Here is a 9785-nt window from a genome sequence, read left to right as displayed (position 1 = left end):
TTCACGAGATATTTTATATGTATTTTATTACCAAGGGAAAGTGCAAAGTTGTGTTTCCTTCCTATAATAAAAATTTGTTGAATATGTGTTTTATGTCTACACCTCTAGCAGTAAAGTACCAAACTTCCTCCCTTCAGTTAATGAGAATCAATCATATTCATAGGAAGTTGTCAATGTGAAGTTGTGCTCAAAAGGGAACAATTTTCCCATTGTCCTTATGTGAAGGAAGATCAGCCATCGCAGTGCCAAAACTTTAGGCTTGTGCAAGAGAAAAGTTGATTCGGTCTCTCTTAGGTAGTTCCTTTATGTATTTTCCTTTTGAGAGGTAGATGTTGAGACATGTTCTAGGTATCATCTACACGAATGATATAACAGAAAGCTTATAACTCTGAACTTTATGAAAGATGATATATTGAGAGACTACCAGCTGATTTCCCCCATTTAGTTGTTGTAGTCATCTGCAAAATAAAGCTACCTAGAGCAAACTAATCATTAAAAAACTGAAAACAAGCTATATGTGGGAGGAAATGACAATGCGATGATAGAACTCAATTAGGGTTCTAGAGTGAAGTGTTCAAAACAAGTTTCAAATAGCAATTTATACTTACCTCACCACAACTACTGACCCTGAGATAGAGAATTGCACATCGTTTTCTCAAGCTAAATATAGAAGAGACAGAATCTGCTAAATATAATAAATTTTTTCCAGTTATGTTTTCCTCAAAGCTATACGAAGCTAATGAAATCAAACTCAAGTTTATCTTGTTGTGCGCTTACCGGCAGAAATGAGGGATTGAGAGATCGAGAAAGAGAAATCAAGCGGAATCAAGCGGAAAGAAAGAGAAAGAGAGATTACCTCTTGTTGTGCGCTTACTGGCAGAAATGAGAGATTGAGAGATCGAGAAAGAGAAATCAAGCGGAATGAAAGAGAAAGAGAGATTACCTCTTGTTATCCCTTGCATATTAAGCTACATTAAATTAGTATTAATTGTAGAACAAACAAAAAAACTATGTGTTTATCACCAATTACTCATTTTCCTGAAGTTGCAATTAATGTTCAACCGCTTGAGGGCCAAAGGTGTGCTTCTTGATTTTTGAAGGATCTTGATTTTGTACGATAGATGTGTTGTTGATAGATTGTCTATGCTATAATTCTATTACATATAGTTGGTTTTTGTAAATCATCCAACATTTACTGTGGTCTCTTTATTTTATGACTCGATTATGATCATTAGTTAAAGTTTCAATAGAGGTGTTTAAATAAAAAAAATTACATGAACCAGATTGTTATGTATCCTTCAGCTCATTTCTGCTTCCTGCATTTATGAGCACTTTTTTTTTTACCAGTGTCATGCATTGTTCTCTTCCCTATTTTCAACATTTATGAAGAGAGCCAAATGCTTTGACACAGTTAGCACTTACAATACATATATTTTTTTTCTACTTATTTGGAAAAATATATTGTTATTGCCAGTAAACTGTAAGATTCGGAATTTTTTTCTTTGATCGAGATAACATTTTTTATGAAGTATATGTTGGAAATTATTTCCGGGTAACTTTCACTCTCCGAGCTACCCCCGAGATGCGGACACGGGATCAAGAACCACAAGTGATCCAAAGCTAAACCTATTGGTATGATCATGAGCATACTAAAGATAATAAACTAATGCGAAAGCTAAATCATAATAAAGATAAAAAGATAGATAATATCCATATGCTAAAACTGAGATATATGAAAAACTTATGATTTAATACAAATAAGTTATTAACTCAATACTAAGCTGAAACTAACTATGTCTGAAAATAGACTCTAACTGACTAAAAATCTTGAGACAAGCCCAACTAAGTCTAGCAAAAACTGAAACAAAATGACTAAAAGACTTAAATTAACTCATGACTCTTGTCCCCGGACAATGAAGACTCACCACTGATTCTGCTGAACTGGAGATTAGAAATTGATCTAAGTCTGATATGAATGCTAAAAACCTGAACCTACATCACGAGATGATGAAACGCACGTAGCGTCAGTACTTGAAAGATATTTAGCATGTAGGATAGAGTAAAGCTGAAATAAAGAAAAATTCAACAAGTATAAAAGCAAGTATAATGTTATGAACATGATATACTAAATTCTGAGCTAACTGGATGCAATGACCAAATTTATAACATATTGAGACTAAATACTAACCGAACTGTAAATATGGTCAATACAATAGAGTCTTATTGAACTGTGATGGCTACTAATAACCGATAATAAAACCACATGAGTTAAGTGTGGAGTCTGATATATACGCCCCATCGTGAGGACCCAATATACCTTGTAAGAGGTGTAAAGCCATGGTGGTGTGATCACTAAGTTGATGCCCACGTAGGGGACTTACAACCTACTTGGGTAGTAGTTCTGGGACTATTTGGGTACGCTGAACCCTAGTCCAACTCGATATTATGCTACTCCCAATGAATTAAATATTAAGAAATTATGACTGAATTTTTATAAATACTGGATATCTCAAAACTGAACATGCAAACTGAGAATGAAATAATTTATCTGATAATTATGCATTAATAACTGAGGCATGTATATCTGAAGTAATTGAAATATCTGACCTAGCATGTGTAATTCAAGAACTAAAGAAATACATAGCAAGGGTTCTGAAATTAATGCGATAAAATGAATAATAACTTTACAATCTAATCTGGAACATATATCTAACTAAGTCGTGATGATCTACTGTAATTCTAGGAACCCTAAGTTTAATCATGATAAAAGAATCAAAAACTGACTGAAAACTAGGGATCTAATGGGTGAAAGAGATTCACTGGGGAAATCCCACATACCTGGTGATGAACTCCACAGAGAAATATTTAGATTTCGGGGCTGGAGCTGATGAAACCTTGTTGTGTTCTTGAACTAGGGTTTTTGACCTTTTTCTGCTTTCTTGCTTCTAATTTTCTAAGTTTTAATTTTTGATTTTGAATTAGGTAAGTTCTTGTTATGTTTCTAGGCTTAAGCTGACTAAAATCTGTTGATTTAGGACTTAAACGACGTATCTTAGGGGTTAAATGAACTAGGAAAAGACCAAAAGACCCCCTGGAAATTTTGCTGTCGGACCAAACGACGACCTGGACTGACGGTCCGTCGTTTGGGTATGCTCGACAGGCCTTCACTAAAAAGGGCATAACGTCTTACTTAGAGGTTAGATTTTCGCAAAATAGGTGTCTACGAAAAGATAATTCAATTATATATCATTTCATAGGTCATATGGCACCTGATTCATTTTGTGCTAAAAATTATGACAATTTTAAGTTGACCCAACATCATTTCCCCCCATAACTGACTTCTCACTTTCACCTACGCTCAGACCTATGGACCGTAGATTGAATGACGGTTCGTGCTGGTCATTCGTAGTTCATGTCACGGGTTGGGTAACTTGAGTCTCAATCCAATAACATAGACCACAGACCGTAGTCTAACTTAAGGACCATAGATCTGTCTGTGGATCGACACTTAGTCCATTTTCTGGTCTGACTTTTTGGGAGAGTTTCAGTAGCAAACAACGGATGCACAGTTGGGTCGTAGATTAGACTATGGTCCGTCGATAGTGATCATCGATTGCATCTGCCGATTTCTTAAAAGCTTATTTTTATCTGTTTTTAATACGGGATATTACAGTAACTAGCCCTTTGAGTTTACAGGTATGCTACTTATTTCATTCATGTAACATGATTTTTAGTGAATTCATCAATACAGTTGCGTTCTATACCCCGACAAGGTATAGAACGACTTTGGAAATATGAGTAAGACGTTGTATCATCACGAGGCTCATATTGATGGTAAACAGTTAGAGAAACTCCTAGTAAAGAGTATATAGTTGTTAGTTACAGAAACTCCTAGTAATGTAAAGAGAGAGAGAGAGAGTGTGTGTGTGTGTGTGTGTATGTGTGTGTATATATATATATATATATATATATATATATATAAAAGAAAATCTGCAACCAACCCAGTGACATGGCGCCACCACAAGCCAACATTCATATATTTCCTTTATTTTTTCCATTTATGCCCTTGATTCATTGAAAAACAAAAGCTTAAGTGGCTTCCTCTACTGCGATTTAACAACCCGCAAGTATACCCTAGAAATTAGAGCATCCTTGAGTCGCCACATGGCAAATGAGACTTCAAGAAGTCTCATTAAAGCCACTCGTATCATTCATTGCATAATAAAACATTGTAAAATGAGTAAGAATTGAAAACTTTCTTCACACACGAAGAAATCTTTCCATAATCATTACGCAAGCGGAAAACTTTCATTTTAAACATTAAACCTTTACAACATCTCATTGAACCATCTAAACTTTGGAGTATACAACACTTGGGACTAAGCCCATACAAGCCATAAAATAAAGACTAAGACATAAAGGAACATGGGATATTGTCCTCGAATCGATGAGGACTCACCAATACTTCATCTTCAACACATAGAAACTTATCCATCCTCCATGGCATATTAAGACTTCCAATTCCCTAGACTTAAGTCAAAAAGGGAAATAAAGGGGTTAGCACATTAGATGCATTAAGTATGTAAGCATGCAAAAACCATGAAAAAGGGACATTTAATAAATAACATGCTTTTCATGAATTTTTCATTAAAACATCATACTATAAGCATAATAACAACAATCAACATCTTAGAAACACATAAGAAATTATTTAAGAAATTTATCACATTTTTAGAACAACTTTACAGTAAGAAAATTCATTAATACAGTAAACTCCTTCACTGTTACAGTGAAGCCTATCAACTTCACATAGAGCACTTCCTAATCATGCAATCCTCTCACTAAAAGCTATCCTAAGACTCACTTAAGTAAGATAAAGAGAGACCGCCCATACACCCTCTCTAGGCACACCTAAATTATCCTTAAGACCACTTATAATGAGATATACACACTTACAATGCACCAACATATGAACATGAAATTATCCTACCTATGGTGATTCTAAGTCTCGCTTGAGTGAGTTGTGAAGCGACCGCCCATACAATCCCTCACACACACACTTAAAAGATCCTATAGACTATCTAAGATAGAATCAATCTCACTTAATACAACAACATACATATAACATGACATTCTCCCTTCCAAAAGTTATCGAAGACATACTCAAGTAAATCAAGAAGATAACATCCATGATTGGCATCTTCAAGATTACCTATGTAATCCTTAAGACTACCTTAGTTTGGATCATGTTTACATAATCAACCAACTTCCCTAACTAAAGTCATTCTTAAGACTTATCTAGGTAAAATACGAAGTGACCATTCCTATAACCCCTTCACACCTCAACTAAAAAACCCTTAACTACTCAACACAAGTACTTATTCATTTAATATACTTTCTGAACTTAAGTCATTATATTCCTTACTTCATTTAAGACTCATTCATCACCTGATGACATTCAAGTAAGTATGGTCTTGGACAAGACCTAGGAACTCTAACTAGCATTATTAAAGTCTATTATGCAATGTCTAGATAGTGTCCCATACCACCACCTAAACTTCATAGAACTTCTCTAATGCTAGTAGGTTTCCCATATGACGAGACTAGGCAATTACCGACATAGACCATGATAGCTAAACATGGAATTCGGAGTTCTAACCTACTCCGATGAGGGTGTTTTACTTTCCAAGTGTAGAAAAATGACACATCCCATGTAGACACATGGTTAAGGAATATGAAGGGCTTTTATGCACTCTAGACTCATTCTCAAGTAGAGATATATTGTACTCTAGTTTCCTTCTCAAGTAGAGCTACTTCCCGTAACATATTCACTCGGTGCTAGCCTTTGTTCTCATAGATTCATTTACGTTAAAGGTTCATATAAAGGTATTCTATATCAAGTTCATAACCCAATTATATTTACCCAACTAAAGAGATCCTCTAGGGCTACCTTACAATGGTGACATAGATAACTCATAATGAATTTCCTAAGGATAATATGATGTCGTTCCATTCTATCAAACTTAAGTCCATCATTCATTACATGAAGGATACCATTACTAATTTCGACTTCAATGTTCATAAACTTATCACTAGGTTTTAGGTTCCACGTACATGACCTTCTTAACATCATTTAAGGTCTCACATGTCATTCATTCATACATTAGAAGGGTGCAGTAAGCTTACCTAGTCAAGACATCTCATATTCATATATCTCCATAAATGTATCAAGTAAGGGACACAAGTTTACCAAAACAAGACACAACATACTTTACTTTCTTTCATATAGCATATAATTCTTTGAAGTACTTAGGAATGACCCTTATCATCTTTATGTCATCCTATACATTACTATAACACTATCAATATAACCATCATTGACTCATATAGTCAAGTAGGAATAATCATGTATCAACTCTAACACTACACATATAAAGACATAGTCATAGTCTAACATGATCACCTAATATCAATAGAAGAACACATACTTTCACATTGATCACATGTAGATTAATATGCTTATACTTCACATAAATCAACTACACAAATCATCTTAGTACTTCAAGTAGTGCTGACAAGGTCATGATCATCACAATACATAAAGTAACAATGACAAGGTCATATCATTCACATAGCACCGCCACCATAAGTGGACCATACCAATCATTATTATAACAAAAAAGCTATGCATAATATAAATAGATTTAGGGCAGCATACCACCCATTCAATCTCACCACTTCAATCCAAAGCTAAATCATCCAACTCAATACCATAAGACCCTTACCCATGGTCATGAACATCAATTCAATACATAAACTATAATACTCAATGAATCTAGGTCAATTCAATATAGATTAATCAATCTAAGATCAATTAGACATCAATTGAATACAATTCCTATATCATTCAATAGGCCATAGAAAACTACACTACAATTCATAAGCATTAAGTCAATATCAATTCAATAAGCTTAATATTCAATGGATCTAAGAATATAGAATACTCAGTTGATCAAATTGAAACAGCCTATAAACCATACAATCATAATCTATACATAAATCAAGAGTCCATAACAATGTACACATGAATTCAATAATATCAAAGCATGATCACATAACCCATATTTTAGTCAAATTGAGAGATTTGAGAAGTTCAAGGGTTCATGGAGAATTTCATTGGAAAAATAAATTATACATCAGTAATATCATATCCTAAGGTTACAAAACGTTTTATGCAAGAACCCAAGAATTAGAGTAGAAATTGAACTTTTTCATCTTTTCGATATCTTTGCAAATCATCTTTAAAATTGACTCTAACGTGATAGAAAGCCTTAGATGAAGAACTACTATACCTTCTTAGAAGAATCCAATTATAATTGAAGAAGAAACTCCATTGAAAATCCATCTTCAAGCTCTATCTTCACTAAGAGCTCTCATGGAGGTTTTTGAAGAAACTTCAGGAGGGAATGAGTTTTGATCTAGCCTTTTCACACACACAAATATATATATATATATATATATATATATATATATATATATATATATAAAATCTCGAGATTTTTATTTCGCTACTTACTCTCGAGTTCGAGCCTTAAATATGAAAACGAATCTCGATAATGAATGATTAATCCTGTTTAATCTCTATAAAGAAACCTAGTTAGTGTAAATTTGAATTAGTCGAGCGTCCTATTACTGATACCGAGATCCTAGTAGGAAACCAAATAAAAAGGTTTTGTGTTAAAGGATATACTCTATATTCTTCTTTTTCATTTATACGTCTTACAAAGTAGCTAACTTTCCGAGCTTGAATTTTGGGATGTTAATTTTCTATAAATGAAATTTACTTTTTCTTTCTGTATTACTCAAATATTTAATTTAATTTGTTTAATTTTTTTTTTAATTCTATAATCCTACTCACTTACCATATCTTTTATGTCTCTTATACTCCCTTACTCTTTTACTAACCATTTTGTCTTCCCTTTTTCTTTTAGGGTTTCATTGCTTTTCACTCCTTTTCTTGATTTTAGCTCTTGCTTTCTTGATTTCTCAACTCCACAAAAATGGAAGCTGAAGATGATCAAGAAAATAATGGATCTTGTGAAAAAGGTTTATCTTCAAGTAATTTTAAGGTGAAGATAAATCTTAAGCTCAAGAAAGATAAAGATGAAAGTCGCGGAGATGAAGAAAAGAACATGTTGTTGATGAAGCAAAAGAAAGATCATACATGTTGTGAGTGTGGAAAAGAGTTTAGCTCAGGAAAAGCTTTAGGTGGACATATGAGTAGTGCACATGTTCAAGCAAATCAAAGATTAGAAGAATCTTTGAAGAAGAAAAAATCTTTGATAAAAAGATCAAGAATTGATGATTGTGTTGATGACGACGAAGAAGTTGTTCTCGAAGAAGAAGAAGAGATGGGAGATGTGGTTGTAAGTTGTGAAATTTGTCATAAGAATTTTTCATCTAAGAAATCTTTATTTGGACATATGAGATGTCATCCTGATAGAGAATGGAGAGGTATGAAACCCCCTAGTAAAAAAATATCGAAAAGTAAGGGTTTTGATGAAGCTAGTTTTGAGGATGTGAATGAGGGTTTTGAGGATCGTTTTGCTAGTCTTCGAGATGAAGAAGAAGAAGATGGAGGAGGAGGAGGAGGAGGAGGAGGAGTTCATTTAAATGTGGTTGAACTACCTCCTTTGAAGGATTGGGGTGCGAAGGATAGACGAGGTAGATCCCCTCAAAAGAGAAGTGTAAGTAGTACTATAATGGATGATGATAAGGAGCTACATGACGCGGTTCAACAGCTTATAAATTTAGTCAATGGAGACGTGAACAATAACAACAACAACAATAATAGGTTAGAGGTCATGATGAGTAGTAGCACTTCAGTTGGTAGTGCTCCTAAAGAAGTTGCTTTTCGCGATTTGAAGGATAAATCTAAGAAAAAGGGGGTTGTTGTTGATGATACTAAAGAAAAGAATCGCGAAGAAACCAAGAATAGGAAGAGGGAGAAGGAGCTAGTCAAATTGGAACCGAGCCAGGATTAGGTCCCCAGCCTGGTTCTCAAGAAATCAGTGGAGGTCAAATACAAATGTAATGTGTGTGGAAAGATGTTTGCGACTTATCAAGCACTAGGTGGACACAGATCGAGTCATAACAAGTTCAAGATTAGTATTGAGAACACGATCGATGAAATTAAGGTTAGAAATCATGAAGAGAATAATAATAATACTCAAGATCATGGTCAATTGGGAAATCAAGAAATCAATAATTATGGCAACATTATTATTAATGATCGATATGGATCCAATAATAATAATGTTCATAAGTGCAAATTTTGTGACAAGATTTTTCCTACTGGACAAGCACTTGGAGGTCATCAAAGGAGCCATTTTACAAATAATCAAGAAGAATCATCAAGTCAAAATGCAAGTAAAGTTCTTGATTTTGATCTTAATGAATTGCCTCATTTAGATGATGATACATTATTATAATAGATAATAATAATAATAATAATAATAATAATAATAATAATAATCCAAAAGTATGATTAAATTAGGTTTTATATTTGGGAATTTTATTATATGGTTTTATTGGATCTTTTGATTAGGATGTTTACTTTTCCATAGGTAGTAGGAGTTTATTTCTCATTGATATATGTTATATGTAATATCCTTTAATCATAGTAGTTGATTTTGTTCTGATTTTCTTTCGTTTTTAAGTTCCTTATATACATGTTAAGTCTGTTAAAATTTATTTATTACAATGACTTTACTTATTTGGCTTTG

General features: G+C 33.6%; 1 pseudogene; it reads left to right on the top strand.

The window, feature by feature from the left end:
• Positions 1–8060: 8060 nt before the first annotated feature.
• Positions 8061–9491, top strand: LOC138339166 (zinc finger protein ZAT9-like; annotated as a pseudogene).
• Positions 9492–9785: the final 294 nt, after the last annotated feature.

The sequence above is a fragment of the Solanum lycopersicum genome, chromosome 10 (genome assembly GCF_036512215.1).
Source record: "Solanum lycopersicum chromosome 10, SLM_r2.1".
NCBI lineage: Eukaryota > Viridiplantae > Streptophyta > Magnoliopsida > Solanales > Solanaceae > Solanum > Solanum lycopersicum.
Note: the sequence above shows the minus strand (reverse complement) of the source record. Positions and strands in the feature narration are given on the sequence as shown.